At 46.4% G+C, this 18,359-nt stretch overlaps 1 protein-coding gene across 3 annotated transcripts in view; it reads right to left on the bottom strand.

Annotated features, from left to right (window-relative positions):
- The window catches only part of LOC134341263 (zinc finger protein 239-like), a 56,329-nt gene that overhangs the window by 15,863 nt on the left and 22,107 nt on the right, over positions 1–18,359 (bottom strand). For 2 of the 3 annotated variants that reach the window (XR_010016739.1, XM_063039122.1), the window contains exon 1: positions 15,621–15,787. The exons of the other annotated variant lie outside the window; for it this stretch is intronic. The gene's annotated coding sequence lies outside the window, so the exon portion shown is untranslated. Of the gene's footprint in view, positions 1–15,620; positions 15,788–18,359 lie in introns of those variants that run through there. 3 annotated transcript variants of the gene reach the window in all.

Below are 18,359 nucleotides of genomic sequence, written 5' to 3' on the forward strand. Positions count from 1 at the left end.
CTACACTATCTACAACACCACCAACCTTTGTGTCGTCTGCAAACTTGCCAACCCACCCTTCTACCCCCACATCCAGGTCGTTAATAAAAATCATGAAAAGTAAAGGTCCCAGAACAGATCCTTGTGGGACACCACCAGTCACAATCCTCCAGTCTGAATGTACTCCCTCCACCACCACCCTCTGCCTTCTGCAGGCAAGCCAATTCTGAATCCACCTGGCCAAACTTCCCTGGATCCCATGCCTTCTGACTTTCTGAATAAGCCTACCGTGTGGAACCTTGTCAAATGCCTTACTAAAATCCATATAGTTCACATCCACTGCACTATCCTCATCTATATGCCTGGTCACCTCCTCAAAGAACTCTATCAGGCTTGTTAGACATGATCTGCCCTTCACAAAGCCATGCTGACTGTCCCTGATCAGACCATGATTCTCTAAATCCCTATAGATCCTATCTCTAAGAATCTTTTCCAACAGCTTTCCCACCACAGACGTAGGGCTCACTGGTCTATAATTACCCAGACTATCCCTACTACCTTTTTTGAACAAGGGGACAACATTCGCCTCCCTCCAATCCTCTGGTACCATTCCCGTGGACAACGAGGACATAAAGATCCTAGCCAGAGGCTCAGCAATCTCTTCTCTCGCCTCGTGGAGCAGCCTGGGGAATATTCCGTCAGGGCCCTGGGACTTATCTGTCCTAATGTATTTTAACAACTCCAACACCTCCTCTCCCTTAATATCAGCATGCTCCAGAACATCAACCTCACTCATATTGTCCTCGCCATCATCAAGTTCCCTCTCATTGGTGAATACTGAACAGAAGTATTCATTGAGGGCCTCGCTCACTTCCACAGCCTCCAGGCACATCTTCTCACCTTTATTGCTAATCAGTCCTACCTTCACTCCTGTCATCCTTTTTTTCTTCACATAATTGAACAATGCCTTGGGGTTTTCCTTTACCCTACTCGCCAAGGCCTTCTCATGCCCCCTTCTTGCTCTTCTCAGCCCCTTCTTAAGCTCCTTTCTTGCTTCCCTATATTCCTCAATAGACCCAGCTGATCCTTGCTTCCTAAACCTCATGTATGCTGCCTTCTTCCTCCTGACTAGATTTTCCACCTCACTTGTCACCCATGGTTCCTTCACCCTACCATTCTTTATCTTCCTCATGGGACAACTTTATCCCTAACATCCTGCAAAAGATTTCTAAACATCGACCACATGTCCATAGTACATTTCCCTGCAAAAACATCATCCCGATTCACACCCGCAAGTTCTAGCCTTATAGCCTCATAATTTGCCTTTCCCCAATTAAAAATTTTCCTGTCCTCTTTGATTCTATCCTTTTCCATGATAATTATAAAGGCCAAGGAGCGGTGGTCACTGTCCCCCAGATGCTCACCCACTGAGAGATCTGTGACCTGACCCGGTTCATTACCTAGTACTAGATCTAGTATGGCATTCCCCCTGATCGGTCTGTCCACATACTGTGACAGGAATCCGTCCTGGACACACTTAACAAATTCTTCCCCATCTAAACCCTTGGAACTAATCAGGTGCCAATCAATATTAGGGAAGTTAAAGTCACCCATGATAACAACCCTGTTATTTTTGCACCTTTCCAAAATCTGCCTCCCAATCTGCTCCTCTGTATCTCTGCTGCTACCAGGGGGCCTATAGAATATCCGCAGTAGAGTAACTGCTCCCTTCCTGTTCCTGACTTCCACCCATATTGACTCAAAAGAGGATCCTGCTACATTACCCACCCTTTCTGTAGCTGTAATAGTATCCCTGACCAGTAATGCCACCCCTCCTCCCCTTTTTCCACCCTCTCTATCCCTTTTAAAGCACTGAAATCCAGGAATATTGAGAATCCATTCCTGCCCTGGTGCCAGCCAAGTCTCTGTAATGGCCACTACATCATAATTCCATGTATGTATCCAAGCTCTCAGTTCATCACCTTTGTTCCTGATGCTTCTTGCATTGAGGTACACACATTTCAGCCCTTCTACCTTACTGTCTTCACACCGTTTATTCTGCTTCTCTTTCCTCAAAGCCTCTCTGTATGTTAGATCTGGCTTTACTCCATGCACTTCTTTCACTGCTCGATCGCTCTGGGTCCCATCCCCCTCGCAAATTAGTTTAAACCCTCCCGAACCATGCTAGCAAACCTACCTGCAAGGATATTGCTCCCCCTCGCGTTCAGGTGCAACCCATCCAATCTGTACAGGTCCATCTTCCCCAGAAGAGATCCCAATGATCTAAAAATCTAAAACCCTGCTCCCTGCACCAACTCCTCAGCCACGCATTCAACTGCCATCTCCTCCAATTCTTACCATCACTGTCACGTAGCACTGGCAGCAATCCTGAGAATGTCAGGGATCCATTAGTAGAATTTATAATTTATTTTTACTGCAGAAAGATAACCTCTCACTAAAGATTAAACAAAATTGGGAGAGAGAACTTAATATGACTTTTGTTAATGAAGGTTGGTTGCAGGTTCTGAAAATGGTTAATTCTTCTTCGATATGTGCCAATCATTGTTTACTTCAGTTTACAAACGTATGTAAAATTGTTAACTGTTATTATTTAACAAAGGAGAGGCTAACCAAAATATTTCCTAATATAGATAATTATTGTGATAGGTGCAAAAATGAAGTAGCTACTTTGTCACGTATGTTCTGGTCATGTCCCTCATTGAAATCTTTTTGGAAATCTTTATTTTCTACAATTTCTAAAGCTCTGAAAATTAATTTACAACCTAATACATTTACTGTTCTATTTGGAATAGTTCTGCGTCATATTCAGGGTATTTAATTTTCAAACCAACATGTAATTGCATTCATTACATTGTTGGCAAGAAGGGCTATTTTATTGAAGTGGAAAGATACCTCTGCTCCTACACTAGTTCAGTGGTTTTCCCAAGTAATATTATGTCTTAGTTTAGAAAAAATTAGAAGTAGAACTTTTGATCCCCGATTTGATTTTGAGAGAAGGTGAGGCTCTTTTGCTAAATATTATCATTTAATTTTAATTAATTTACATGGTTTCCTTACAATTTTATATTATATAAATGTGATTTGGTGGTTCTTGTTTTCTTTTTCTTATATCTATACGATTGTAAGACGTATTGCTCCGGGAGTTGGTTCCTAATGGGTTTTTTTTCTCTCTTTTTTTTCGTTTTGTAGTTAGTGGGTTTTTTTTAGTTAGTTGGCGTTCTCTTTCTTCCTTCTCTTTCTTTTATAAATTTTTTTCCATTAACATATATAAGTTCTTTTCTTCAGCTTTATTAATTATATATATACTAATTTGTTGAACTTCTGTATTTTATAGCTGTAGAAGATTATATATCAATAAAAAAAATTTTTAAATGTAAATGAGACTGGGTGCTGTGTTCTGTGGGTTGTGCAGTGACTGGGAGAGTCTCCAGTTTCGCCTCTCCTGTGGATTCCTCAAGGGAAAGTGCTGTAAAAACTCAGGTGCTCTCTGTTTAGTGACCTTCTCCATTTCTTGAGCCCCTAATTTTTCATTTCTATTCCTTTAATATCTAGTTAGAGATAAGGTTAGATTTCATCCTATTTCTCCTTTTAGGATTACATTGTTTAATTGTGACTTCAGTGTTCAATCTGTTGGTTCACTGCTCTGTGGGTATAAAGTGGTAGAAGCATGGGGTTAATTTATGTTGGGGTTGGGGCCTAACTGCAGTAGTCTGTGCTAGTTTTCCTAGCTTCTTGGATTTACTTTGGCTTTTGAGGACCAGGATGATGAGAGACGTGTCACTTCTGGTTAGGATGCCCCATGTTGTCATCATCTCATTCCCCGACTTGCCTTTATTAGGATCTTCCTCCTCATTCATCGCCATTCTGGAGTTTAAGTTAAAATGGTGGAGTTATTTCTTATGTAAAGTGTTTTGGGGTTGGGTGTCTTTTTCAGGGACTGGGTGCTGTGATCTGGGGGTTGTGCAGTAGCTCATTGAGGGGTGTTAATGGGGGGGAAGGCCCCGGGGTAGAGTTAAGTAGAGTTAGAGTTAAGGCCCGAGGGTGGAGGATTCACGGCAGAGGGAGGTGAGGTGGGGTGGCAACTGGCAAAATGGTGGTGTTATTGCTTATGGATAGTGTTTTGGGGTTGGGTGCTTTGGAAGATCGGAATGGTAGTCCATGCATGGATGGGCGTAACCACAACTGATATTTTGTATCTGTATTTATTCAAGAGATTGACAAAGAGTCCATAGAAGTGAGGCAAAGTGGCATCAACTTCAGGACCACATACAGATTACAAAGGAGGAGGTATTTGCTCTCATGAGGCAAGTCAGGTAAATCCCCAGGGCCTGACAATATGTTCCCTCACACTCTGTAGAACGCAAGTGCATAAATTGCCCGGGCCCTAGCAGAGATATTTAAATCACCCTTAGCAACACATGAGGTACCATAGGATTGGAGAATCGCCTGTGTTGTTCCACTGATTAAGAAAGGCTTTAAACAAACCAGGAAATTATAGACTGGTGAGTCTGTCATCAGTTGTGGGAAAGTTATTGGAAGGCATTCTAAGGGACCAGATATATGAGTATTTGGATAGACATGGACTGATTAAGGAAAGTCAGCATGGGGTCATGTGTGGTATGTCGCATCTAACTAATCTTATAGAATTTTTTCGAGGAAGCTACCAGAAAAGAGGATAAAGGCAAGGCAGTGAATGTTGTCTTCATGGACTTTAGCAAGGCCTTTATATGATCCTACATGGGATATGAAGAAGGTACAGTTGTTTGGCATTCAATATGAGGTAGTAAACAGAGGTCATGGATTAAGGGTGAAAGGTGAAAGGTTGAAGGGGAACATGGGACAATTGCCTCCGAGAATGCCATAGAGAAACAACCGGTCCTCCACCAGCTTTGACCAGTCCTTGGCACTCATTACTGCCTCCCGCCAGAACAAGCCTCTCTCCTCCTCCTGCTCCTAGAGTAGCTCCCAGCCCTGCCGTTTCCACCGCCCTGGGAGAGGAACCCATGCAGCTGGGACGGAACCACCTTTCTCCCATAGAAAGACCCCAGAGATTGAGAGCGGGTGAGTGTCTATATTGCGGCCAGTCCGGCCACTTCCTTGCTACCTCTCCCCTTCAGCCAAAAGGGAAGGCTCACCAGTAGAAAGGGGGACCCTGGTGAGCCAGACAACATTCCCTTCTGTCCCCCGACCCCAGATGCAGCTTCAAGCCATTTTGTGTTACAACCAACAGTCCCTGCCTCTGTTAGCACGAGTGGACTCCGGCACTGAGGGAAACTTTCTGAATGAAAACTTAGCCTTCCAAGCCAGAATTCCTCGTGAGCCATTGAGTACCTCCCTGGAAGCCCGGGCATTGGATGGTAGACTACTGGCCTGAGTCACACACTGCACAGAACCCCTGCCTCTCCTTCTCTCTGGGTAACATCGGGCACCTTGGAAGAGTGAAGGGAGCTGAACATCCATTCATCGTCTGGATGGACCATAAATACCTGGCATACATCCAAACCGCTAAATGCCTTAATTTCTGCCAAGCCAGTTGGGCATTATTTTTTGGCTGTTTCAAATTCACCCACTCCTATCGTCTGGGGTCCAAGAACGGGAAGCCCGATGCTCTCTCCCATCAATACATCTCCAAGGAGGGCCTTCCCAACACCGATACCATCCTTCCACCATCCTGTGTTGTGGCTGCCCTCACCTGGGAGATCGAATTCATAGTCAAAGAGGCCCAATGGACTCAACCTGACCCAAGCAATGGACCTCCCAATCGTCTCTTCATGCCTGACTCTGTCCAGTCTCAGGTTCTCCAATGGGGACACACTTCTCGTTTCGCCTGCCATCCTGGAATCAATCGAACTCTGCCCTTTACGAAGCGACATTTCTGGTGGCCCACCATGGATGCTGACACTTGCTCCTTCATCTCTGCCTGTTCTGTGTGTGCCCGTGGAAAAGCCCCCCACCGACCACCTGCTGGGTTGCTTCGTCCCCGACCTGCCCTTGGCCACCCTTGGTCCCACATTGCTCTGGATTTCGTTACTGGACTACCCCCTTCACATGGTAACACTGCCGTACCCACCATGGTGGACCATTTCTCCAAAGACATGCACTTCATAGCCCTTCCCAAACTCCACACAGCCCATGAAACAGCCGACCTCCTTGTCCATCACGTCTTCCGCCTTCATGGAATTCCATAGAAACCATAGAAACTACAGCACAGAAGCAGGCTCTTTGGCCCTTCTTGGCTGTGCCGAACCATTTTCTGCCTAGTCCCACTGACCTGCACACAGACCATATCCCTCCATTCACCTCCCATCCATGTACCTGTCCAATTTATTCTTAAGTGTTAAAAAAGAACCCGCATTTACCACCTCGTCTGGCATTGTTTCTGACCGAGGCCCCCAATTCATCTCTCAAGTCTGGAGATCCTTCTGTCAAACCCTTGGAGCCTCAGTAAGTCTGTCTTCTGGTTTCCATCCACAGACTAACGGTCAAACGGAACGTGCAAACCAGGATTTGGAAGCAGCACTGCGCTGCATATCTGCCAACAACCCGTCATCCTGGAGCACCCATCTTACTTGGGTGGAGTACAACTCCCTGGTCAGCACCGCCACCAGAATGTCTCCCTTTGAATGCTCCCTCAGTTATCAACCCCCTCTGTTTCCTGCCCATGAAGACGACATTGCTGTGCCTTCAGTTCAGGCCCATAGCTGCCGGTGCCACAAGGTCTGGAAGGATGCACGCGCGGCCCTGTTCCGCTCAGCTAACCGCAACCAGAAGATTGCCGATCGCCATCGAATTCCTGTGCCCAACTATCGGCCTGGTCAGAGGGTTTGGTTCTCTTCAAAAGACATCCCCCTCAAGAATGAACCCAAGAAACTTGCCCCTCGTTACCTCGGACCATTCGAACTTGAGAGCATCATCAACTCCTCGGTGGTTAAACTCAAACTGCCCAGATCCATGCACATTCATCCTACATTCCACGTCTCCCAACTGAAACCTGTGTCTGTCAGCCCTTTGTTCTCTCCTGCTGAACCTCCTCCACCTGCTTGGATCATTGACGACTAGCCAGTTTACACCGTCTGGTGAATACTGGATGTGCGTTGCCAAGGCAGGGGTCTCCAGTACCTGGTCGATTGGGAGGGATACGGTCCTGAGGAGTGCACCTGGATTCCCCGCTCCTTCATTTTGGACCCTTTCCTCATCCGAGATTTCCATCGAGACAATCCGGCCAAGCCTTGTGGTTCTCCTGGAGGCTCCCGTTGAGGGGTATACTGTCACGGTCCTGACTGTTAATTCCCTATTTTCTCCTAATTCCCTTTGATTGTGCCATGGTTCCGACCATTAATTCCCCATTTTCTTCTAATTCCTTTGATGGCGGCACACCTGGTTTTCATCAAGACCTGCAGCATAAGAACCCCGGCCTTGCACCCACTAGTTACCAGATCGTTGGTTTTGCCAGTGTGGTAGTTAACATTTCCCGGCCGCTTAGGATTGTGTGTTCTAGGTTTTGCTTCAGTACTGAGATTTACCTGTGTAACTCCGTCTCTCCGTGCTAAGAAAAGTTTTGTCTGCCGCTTTCCTTTCTGCGCACCGCGTCAAGATAAATTCTGACTGCCTCCGGCTTTCCTACATTCCCTCCTGTTTGCTGTTCAACGCTCACGCTGGCGTCTGCGTCCTAACTCAATCTCCGTGCCTGTGTCCTGCGTTTGGGTTCACCTCATTTGTTGCAACACTGTAATGCTCTGTAAGGTTTCACTGCTAATGTAATTGTTTCTCTGTAGTAGCAGTGTTTGGGTTATAACTAGAGATAATGGGGGCTTTGGAATGTGTTGTTTCTTTCTTGTGTGCCTGAGAGAAGGGATTTGCGGACTTTTGTTGGTGAGACTAATGCGAGGGGGAAAACGTAAGTGGAGAGAGTCGGTAGACTGCTGGACGGAGTGGACTTGGAGCGAGGGTCCATGAGTCAACGACGCTCGGAGGTGGTCAATAGAGAATGGAAGGACGGAACCCTGAGCTCAATGTGCACTTTAGACTGATTCATTGAAATGGGCCCTTTTTCTTTTTGTTTTCTTTACTAACCCTATAGTCAGATTAAGAATTATAAAGCTGAATTGTTTGATTGCATACAGGGTACTGCCTGATATTTTGCGGTTCAGATTTGTAACTGGGCAACACATCATGTAGCATCCGCACAAACGAGATTTCCCAGTTTGGCTGTCTTCCCCTAGACAAATGCGCGTTGGCTGAATCTAAGGATTACACTTCTATATTATGTATTGTATTGAACTGCTGCTGCTAAGTTAACAATTTCATGACACATGCTGATGATAATAAACCTGATTCCGATTCTGATTCATCAGCACTGGGGAAAAAAAGATGAGGAGTCAGAGTAAGGAAGTGGGGGGAGGGGAGGAAGAACACAAGATACCTCTACAGATTTGTTCCTCTAAATCCCTAGGACTATTGGGTGCTCTGTAATTAGCCCCATTAATGTGGTCATACTTTTCTTATTACTCAGTTCCAACCATAATGGCTCACTAGATGAGTTCTCCAGTCTCTCCTGACTGAGAACTGATGTTAAAAACACAAACAACAGGAATTCTGCAGATGCTGGAAATTCAAGCAACACACATAAAAGTTGCTGGTGAATGTAGCAGGCCAGGCAGCATCTCTAGGAAGAGGTGCAGTCGACGCTTCAGGCCGAGACCCTTCGTCAGGACTTACTGAAGGAAGAGTAAGTAAGGGATTTGAAAGTTGGAGGGGGAGGGGGAAGATCCAAAATGATAGGAGAAGACAGGAGGGGGAGGGATGGAGCCAAGAGCTGGATAGGTGATAGGTAAAAGGGATACGAGAGGATCATGGGACCTCTCCTTCTTTAATCCCTCCAAGTCTATCATGTTAAAAACAATGGAGCCCCAGAATATTGAGTGGCCAGTCTTGCCCCTCTGGCAAGCAAGTCTCACTAATGGCTAAAATATCATTATTCTATGTGTGATCCATGCCCTGAGCTCATCTGCCTTTTCTACGATACTTCTTGCATTGACTAATACATAGCCCAGGATATCAGTCACATCATACTCAACCTTTTGGTCCTATATTTTGTATAAGGTCTTAACAACATCTGACTTTGCAGCCACTCCACCATCTGTTCTGGCACCCTGGTTCCCATCCCTCTCCTAATGATCCAAAAATCTTACACCCTCCCTCCTACATCAACTCCTTGGTCACATGTATGTCTACAGGACCAGTGTTTTGTTCCGGATGCCAGATGTGGGATTTCGGGCAGACTACCAGTCTCCCTGATGGCCACATCTGCACCATGCATCGAGATGCAGCTCAGGAACTGTGTTCAGGAACTGGAGCTGCAGCTCAATGACTTTGGCTTGTTAGGGACAGTTAGAGGTGATAGACAGGAGCTGCAGGGAGGTAGTCAACCCCAAAGGTACAGATGACAGATAAATGGGTGACTGCCTGGAGAGGAAAGGGAATTGTCAGATAGTGGACAGCAACCCTGTGGCTGTCCCCCTCAACAATAAGTACTCCATTTGGACTACTGTTGGGGGGGGAGGTGGGGATCTACCTAGGGGGAAGCAACAAAGGCCGTGCCTCTGGCACTGAGTCTATCCCCATGGCTCAGAAGGACAGGAAACTGAAGAGGATGAAAGCAGTAATAGGGGATCCTATAGTTAGGGGGACAGATAGGTGACTCTGTGGATGCGAAAAAGAAACATGGATGGTAGTTTGCCTCCCAGTTGTCAGGGTCCTCAATGTTGCGTCCACAATATCTTGAAAAGGGAGGGTCCGCCGCCAGAAGTTGTGGTACAAATTGGTACCAATAGCATAGGTAGAAAAGGGGAGCAGGTCCTGAAAACAGAATACAGGGAGCTAGAAAGGCATTGAGAAGCAGGACCTCATTGGTAGTAATCTTGGGATTTCTGCCTGTCTCACGTGACAGTGAGGATAAGAATGGAATGAGGTGGCAGATAAATGCATGGATGAAGAATTGGAGCAGGGGGCAGGGATTCAGACCTCCTCTGGAGCAGGTGTGATCTGTACAAAAGTGACAGGTTGCACTTGAAAGTGAGGACCACCACTATTCTTGTGGAATTTACTAGAGCTATTGGAAGTGTACAACCCCCAGATCACAGCACCCAGTCCCTAAAAAACCTCCAACCCCAGAAGCAATAACTCCACCATTTTGCCAGTTGTCACCCCACCTTGCTTCGCCATGAATCCTCCACCCCCATTACTTAGCTCTACCCCCGGGAAATCCCCCCCCATAACACCCCTCAATGACTACTGCCCCACCCCAAGATCACAGCACTCAGTCCCCGAAACCCCCCTCCCGACCCCAAAACACTATCCATAAGCAATGACTCCATCATTTTAACTTAAACTCCAGAATGGAGGTTAACGAGGAGGAAGATTCTAATAAAGCGAAGTCGGGGACTGAGATGATGACAACGTGGGCCAAAAACAATGTGGCAGGGTGAAGTGATACTGCACCAGTACGAGATCCACAAACACAAGAGGGATACTTTGCCCATTGGAGAAGTGAGATTGGCAGACAATTTACCTTTAACAGTTTAAACAAACAAGGCAGGCTGGTATCCCAGCAAAAGTCAGAGGCTGCAGCGGAACTGGTCAAACGGGTTTGGTCAAGCAATGCCGAGAATGGATGGGGTGGGTACAGTGGAACATTCCACGGGGGGGGGGGGGTGGCACAGAAACCTACCTTTAAACAGAGAGCACCTGAGTTTTTACCGCACATTCCCTTGAGGAAGCCACAGGAGAGGCGAAACTGGAGACTCTCCCAGTTACTGCACAACCCACAGATCACAGCACCCAGTCCCTAAAAAAAACCCCAACCCCAAAAACACTATCCATAAGCAATGACTCCATCATTTTAATTTAAACTCCAGAATGGAGGTTAACGAGGAGGAAGATTCTAATAAAGCGAAGTCGGGGACTGAGATGATGACAACGTGGGCCAAAAACAATGTGGCAGGGTGAAGTGATACTGCACCAGTACGAGATCCACAAACACAAGAGGGATACTTTGCCCACTGGAGAAGTGAGATTAGCAGACAATTTACCTTTAACAGTTTAAACAAACAAGGCAGGCTGGTATCCCAGCAAAAGTCAGAGGCTGCAGCGGAACTGGTCAAACGGGTTTGGTCAAGCAATGCCGAGAATGGATGGGGTGGGTACAGTGGAACATTCCACGGGGGGGGGGTGGCACAGAAACCTACCTTTAAACAGAGAGCACCTGAGTTTTTACCGCACATTCCCTTGAGGAAGCCACAGGAGAGGCGAAACTGGAGACTCTCCCAGTTACTGCACAACCCACAGATCACAGCACCCAGTCCCTAAAAAAAACCCCAACCCCAAAAACACTATCCATAAGCAATAACTCCACCATTTTGCCAGTTGCCACCCCACCCTACCTCCCTTTGCCGTGAATCCCCCACCCCCAACACTTAAACCTACCCCCGGGCCTTTCCCCCCACAACACTCCTCAGTGAGCTATTGCCCCACCCCAAGATCACAGCACACAGTCCCTAAAAAAAAACAACCCCAAAACACATGGGCAATAACTCAAACACGAGGAATTCTGCAGACGCTGGAAATTCAAGCTACACACATCAAAGTTGCTGGTGAACTCAGCAGGCCAGGCAGCATCTCTAGGAGGAGGTACAGTCGATGTTTTGGGCCGAGACCCTTCGTCAGGACTAACTGAAGGAAGAGTGAGTAAGGGATTTGAAGCAACACTCACAACATGCTGGAGGAACTCAGCAGGTCAGCATCCGTGGAAAAGATCAGTCGACGTTTCGGGCCGGGACACTTCGCCGGGACTGGGTTTGAAAGTGGGAGGGGAAGGGGGAAATCCAAAATGATAGGACAAGACAGGAGGGGGAGGGATGAAGCCAAGTGCTGGACAGGTGATTGGCAAAAGGGATATGAGAGGATCATGGGACAGGAGGCCCAGGGAGAAGGAAAAGGGGGAGGGGGGAAAACCCAGAGAATGGGCAAGGGGTATAGTCAGAGTGACAGAGGGAGAAAAAGGAGAGTGAGAGAAAGAATGTGTGTATATAAATAAATAACGGATGGGGTACGAGGGGGAGGTGGGGCATTAGCGCAAGTTAGAGAAGTCAATGTTCATGCCATCAGGTTGGAGGCTACCCAGACGGAATATAAGGTGTTGTTCCTCCAACCTGACTGTTGCTTCATCTTTACAGTAGAGGAGGCCGTGAATAGACATATCAGAATGGGAATGGGACGTGGAATTAAAATGTGTGGCCACTGGGAGATCCTGCTTTCTCTGGCGGACAGAGCGTAGCTGTTCAGCAAAATGATCTCCCAGTCTGCGTCAGGTCTCGCCAATATATAGAAGGCCACATTGGGAGTACCGGTCGCAGTATATCACCCCAGCCGACTCACAGGTGAAGTGTCGCCTCAGCTGGAAGGACTGTCTGGGGCCCTGAATGGTGGTAAGGGAGGAAGTGTAAGGGCATGTGTAGCACTTGTTCTGCCTTCAAGGATAAGTGCCAGAGGGAGATCAGTGGGGAGGGATGGGGGAAATGAATGGACAAGGGAGTTGTGTAGGGAGTGATCCCTGCGGAAAGCCGGGGGGGGGGGGGGAGGGAAAGATGTGCTTAGTGGTGGGATCCCGTTGGAGGTAGTGTAAGTTACGGAGAATAATATGTTGGACCCGGAGGCTGGTGGGGTGGTAGGTGAGGACCAGGGGAACCCTATTCCTAGTGGGGTGGCGGGAGGATGGGGTGAGAGCAGATGTGCATGAAATGGGGGAGATTCGTTTGAGAGCAGAGTTGATGGTGGAGGAAGGGAAGCCCCTTTCTTTAAAAAAGGACATCTCCCTCATCCTGGAATGAAAAGCCTCATCCTGAGAGCAGATGCGGCGGAGACGGAGGAATTGTGAGAAGGGGATGGCATTTTTGCAAGAGACAGGGTGAGAAGAGGAATAGCCCAGATAGCTGTGAGAGTCAGTCGGCTTATAGTAGACATCAGTAGATAAGCTGTCTGCAGAGATAGAGACAGAAAGATCTAGAAGGGGGAGGGAGCTGTCGGAAATGGACCAGGTAAACTTGAGGGCAGGGTGAAAGTTAGAGGTAAAGTTAATGAAGTCAACGAGCTCAGCATGCGTGCAGGAAGCAGCGCCAATGCAGTGGTCGATGTAGTGAAGGAAAAGTGGGGACAGGTACTAGAATAGGTTTGGAACATAGATTGTTTCACAAAGCCAACAAAAAGGCTAGCATAGCTCGGACCCATACGGGTGTCCATAGCTACACCTTTAGTTTGGAGGAAGTGGGAGGAGTCAAAGGAGAAATCATTAAGAGTAAGGACTAATTCTGTTAGACGGAGCAGAGTGATAGTAGAGGGGAACTGATTAGGTCTGGAATCCAAAAAGAAGCAGAGAGCTTTGAGACTTTCCTGATGAGGGATGGAAGTATATAGGGACTGGACATCCATGGTGAAAATAAAGCAGTGGGAGCCAGGGAACTTAAAATCATCCAAAACTTTAAGAGCGTGAGAAATGTCAGAAGTGACCCGATGCAGACTGGGAGATCGTTTTGCTGAACACCTACGCTCTGTCCGCCAGAGAAAGCAGGATCTCCCAGTGGCCACACATTTTAATTCCACATCCCATTCCCATTCTGATATGTCTATCCACGGCCTCCTGTACGGTAAAGAGGAAGCCACACTCAGGTTGGAGGAACAACACCTTATCTTCCGTTTGGGTTGCCTTCAACCTGATGGCATGAACATTGACTTCTCTAACTTCCACTAGTGCCCCACCTCCCATTCGTACCCCATCCATTATTTATTTATATACACACATTCTTTCTCTCAATCGATCTTTTCTCCCTCTGTCCCTCGGACTATACCCCTTGCCCATTCTTGGGGTTTTTTCCCCCTCTCACCCTTTGCCTTCTCCCTGGGCCTCCTATCCCATGATCCTCTCATATCCCTTTTGCCAATCACCTGTCCAGCTCTTGGCTCCATCCCTCCCCCTCCTGTCTTCTCCTATCATTTTGGATCTCCCCCTCCCCTTCCCACTTTCAAATCTCTTACTAGCGCTTCCTTCAGTTAGTCCTGATGAAGGGTCTCGGCCCGAAACGTCGACTGTACCTCTTCCTAGAGATGCTGCCTGGCCTGCTGTGTTCACCAGCAACCTTGACGTCTGTGGGCAATAACTCCACCATCCAGAACGAGGGGTCCCAGTTTGAGGATAGAGGGGAAGCCTTTTAGGACCTAGATTAGGAAAAACTTCTTCACATAGAGAGTGGTGAATCTGTGGAATTCTCTGCCACAGGAAACAGTTGAGGCCAGTTCATTGGCTATATTTAAGAGGGAGTTAGATACGGCCCTTGTGGCTCAAGGCATCAGGGGGTATGGAGGGAAGGCTGGTACAGGGTTCAGAGTTGGATGATCAGCAATGATCATACTGAATGGCGGTGCAGGCTCGAAGGGCCAAATGGCCTACTGCTGCACCTATTTTCTATGTTTTAACTTGAACTCCAGAATGGCAGTTAACGAGGAGGAAGGCCAAATAAAGACAAGTCAGTAACTGAGATGATGAGAATGTGGGCCAAAAGCAAGTTGGCAGGGTGAAGTGATACTGCATCTCCAGTACGAGATCCACTAACACTAGAGGGATATTTTCCCTACTGACTGCATACTCGTATCCTAACCAGAAGTGACACATCCCTCATCATCCTGGTCCTCAAAAGCCAAAGTAAATCCATGAAGCTAGGAAAACGAGCACAGTTTACTGTGGTTAGGCCCCAACCCACACATCAATTAACCACAAGCTGCTACCACTTTCTACCCACAGAGCAGTGAACCAACAGGTTGAACACTAAAGTCACAATTAAAAATGTAATCGTAAACGGAGAAATTGGATGAAATCTAATCTTAACTCTAGCTAGATATTAAAGGAATAGAAATAAAAAATTAGGGGCTCAAGGAATGGAGAAGATCAGGAAATAAATAGGAAAGTGAGATTAGCGGACCATTTACCTTTAACATTTTAAACACACAAGGCAGGCCTGTATCCCAGTAACAGTCAGGGGCTGCAGCGGAACTGGACAAACAGGTTTGGTAAAGCAATGCCGAGAATGGGTGGGGTGGGGGATAGGGTGGAACATTCCAGAGAGGGGAGACACAGAAACCCACATTTAAACAGAGCAACACAAATATAAAATGCTGGTGAATGCAGCAGGTCAGGCAGCATCTATAAGAAGAGGTACAGTCGACGTTTCGGGCTGAGACCCTTCGTCAGGACTAGAGAGCACCTGAGTTTTTACAGCACATTTCCTTGAAGAAGCCACAGGAGAGGCGAAACTGTAGACTCTCCCAGTCACTGCACAACCCACAGATCACAGCACCCAATCCATAAAAAAAACCCCAACCCCAAAACACTATCCATAAGCAATAACATAACCATTTTGCCAGTTGCCACCCCACCCCACAACCCTTTGCTGTGAATCCTCCACTCCCATTACTTAATTCTACCCTCGGGCCTTCCCCCGTCCCATAACACCCCTCAGTTAGCGACAGCACAACCCCCAGGTCGCAGCACCCAGTCCCTGAAAAAGACTTACATAAGAAATAACTCCACCATTTTAACTTAAACTCCAGAACGGAGGTTAACGAGGAGGAAGATCCTGGTAAAGGGAAGTCGGGAACTGAGATGATGACAACGTGGGCCAAAAACAAAGTGGTAGGGTGCAGTGATACTGCATCTTCAGTACGAGATCCACAAGAGGAATACTTTGCCAACTGGAGAAGTGAGATTAGCGGACAATTTACCTTTAACGGTTTAAACACACAAGGCAGGCCGGTATCCCAGCAACAGTCAGGGGCTGCAGCAGAACTCGACAAACAGGTTTGGTAAAGCAATGCCGAGAATGTGTGTGTGTTGGGGGGGGGAATAGGGTGGAACATTCCAGAGGGGGGAGACAGACAAACCCACGTTTAAACAGTGAGCACCTGAGTTTTTACCGCACATTCCCTTGAGGAAGCCACTGGAGAGGCAGAACTGGAGACTCTCCCAGTCACTCAACAACACCCAGTCCCTAAAAAAACCCCAACCCCAAAAACACTATCCATAAGCAATAACTCCATCACTTTGTCAGTTGCCACCCCACCCCACCTCCCTTTGCCGTGAATCCTCCACCCCCATTACTTAACTCTATGCCCGGACCTTCGCCCCCCCCCCAATAACACCCCTCAATAAGCTACTGCACAACCCCCAGATCAGAGCATCCAGCCCCTGAAAAAGACTCCCAACCCCAAAACACTCTACATAAGAAATAACTCCACCATTTTAACTTAAACTCTGGAACGCAGGTTAACGAGGAGGAGGATCCTAATAAAGGGAAGTCAGTAACTGAGGTGATGAGAATGTGGTGGCAGGGTGAAGTGATACTGCATCTCCAGTACGAGATCCACAAACACTAGAGGGATATTTTGCCCATTGCCTGCATACTCGCATCCTAAGCAGAAGTGACACGTCCCTCATCATCCTGGTCCTTAAAAGCCAAAGTAAATCCTTCTTCTTCTTTTAAATCTTTTTATTGAGTAAGTATACAAAAAAGGTAAGCCATATAAACATTAATACAATGTTAAAGTATAATAAAATTCCAAAAGGTAACAATACCAAAAGGAAAATACTACAAACAATGTAATTTAAGCATAAGAAACCAAGATAACATAATAGTATACTAAATTTTATATATATCAATGGAAAAAAAAAGAAAAAAAAACCCCCCAAAAAAAAACCCACCGTGCAGCTAACTAAAAGCAAGGCAAAGCAATGGGCTAACTTGAAACCAAACAGAGTTAAACTTAAAATCACGTCCTCAATCCCGACCTCCATTAAAAACAGTGAAAAAAAAAACAAGAAGGGTAAATATTACATTAAATGAAAATATCGAATAAAAGGTCCCCAAATCTGTTCAAATTTAAATGAAGAATCATAAAGGTTACTTCTAATTTTCTCCAAATTCAAACATAAAATCGTCTGAGAAAACCAAAAAAAGGTAGTTGGAGCATTAAGCTCTTTCCAATGTTGTAAAATACATCTTTTCGCCATTAAAGTAAGAAATGCAATCATTCTACGGGCTGAAGGGGAAAGATTACTAGAAATTTTAGGTAGTCCAAAGATAGCAGTAATAGGGTGAGGAGAGATATCTATATTTAATACCTTAGAAATAATATTGAAAATATCTCTCCAAAAAGTTTCCAAAGTAGGGCAAGACCAAAACATATGAGTTAAAGAGGCTATCTGCCCCGAACATCTATCACAGAAAGGATTAATATGCGAGTAAAAACGCGCTAACTTATCTTTGGACATATGTGCTCTATGAACCACTTTAAATTGAATTAGGGAATGTTTAGCACAAATAGAGGAAGTATCAAAGTAAATCCAAGAAGCTAGGAGAACTATCACAGACTACTGCGGTTAGGCCCCAACCTGAACATAAATTAACCACAAGCTTCGACCACTTTCTACCCACAGAGCAGTAAACCAACAGGTTGAACACTAAAATCACAATTAAACAATGTAATCCTAAATGGAGAAATAGGATGAAATCTAATCTTAACTCTAACTAAATATTAAAGGAATAGAAATGAAAAATTAGGGGCTCAAGGAATGGAGAAGGTCACTAAACAGAGAGCACCTGAGTTTTTACAGCACTTTCCCTTGAGGAAGCCACAGGAGAGGCGAAACTGGAGACTCTCCCAGTCACTGCACAACCCACAGATCACATCAACCAGTCTCTGAAAAAAACCCCAACCCCAAAACACTATCCATAAGCAATAACACAACCATTTTAACTTAAACACCAGAACGGAGGTTAACGAGGAGGAAGATCCTGGAAAAGGGAAGTCGCGGACTGAGATGATGACAACGTGGGCCAAAAACAATGTGGCAAGGTGAGGTGATACTGCATCTCCAGTACGAGATCCACAAACACAAGAGGGATACTTTGCCCACTGGAGAAGTGAGATTAGTGGACAATTTACCTTTAACAGTTTAAACAAACAAGGCAGGCCGGTATCCCAGCAAAAGTCAGGGGCTGCAGCGGAACTGGTCAAACGGGTTTGGTCAAGCAATGCCGAGAATGGATGGGGTGGGTACAGTGGAACATTCCACGGGGGGGGGTGACACAGAAACCTACCTTTAAACAGAGAGCACCTGAGTTTTTACCGCACATTCCCTTGAGGAAGCCACAGGAGAGGCGAAACTGGGGGACTCTTCCAGTTACTGCACAACCCACAGATCACAGCACCCAGTCCCTAAAAAAAACCCCAACCCCAAAAACACTATCCATAAG

Source organism: Mobula hypostoma, assembly GCF_963921235.1.
Source record: "Mobula hypostoma chromosome 11 unlocalized genomic scaffold, sMobHyp1.1 SUPER_11_unloc_1, whole genome shotgun sequence".
In the NCBI taxonomy this organism is placed as follows: domain Eukaryota; kingdom Metazoa; phylum Chordata; class Chondrichthyes; order Myliobatiformes; family Myliobatidae; genus Mobula; species Mobula hypostoma.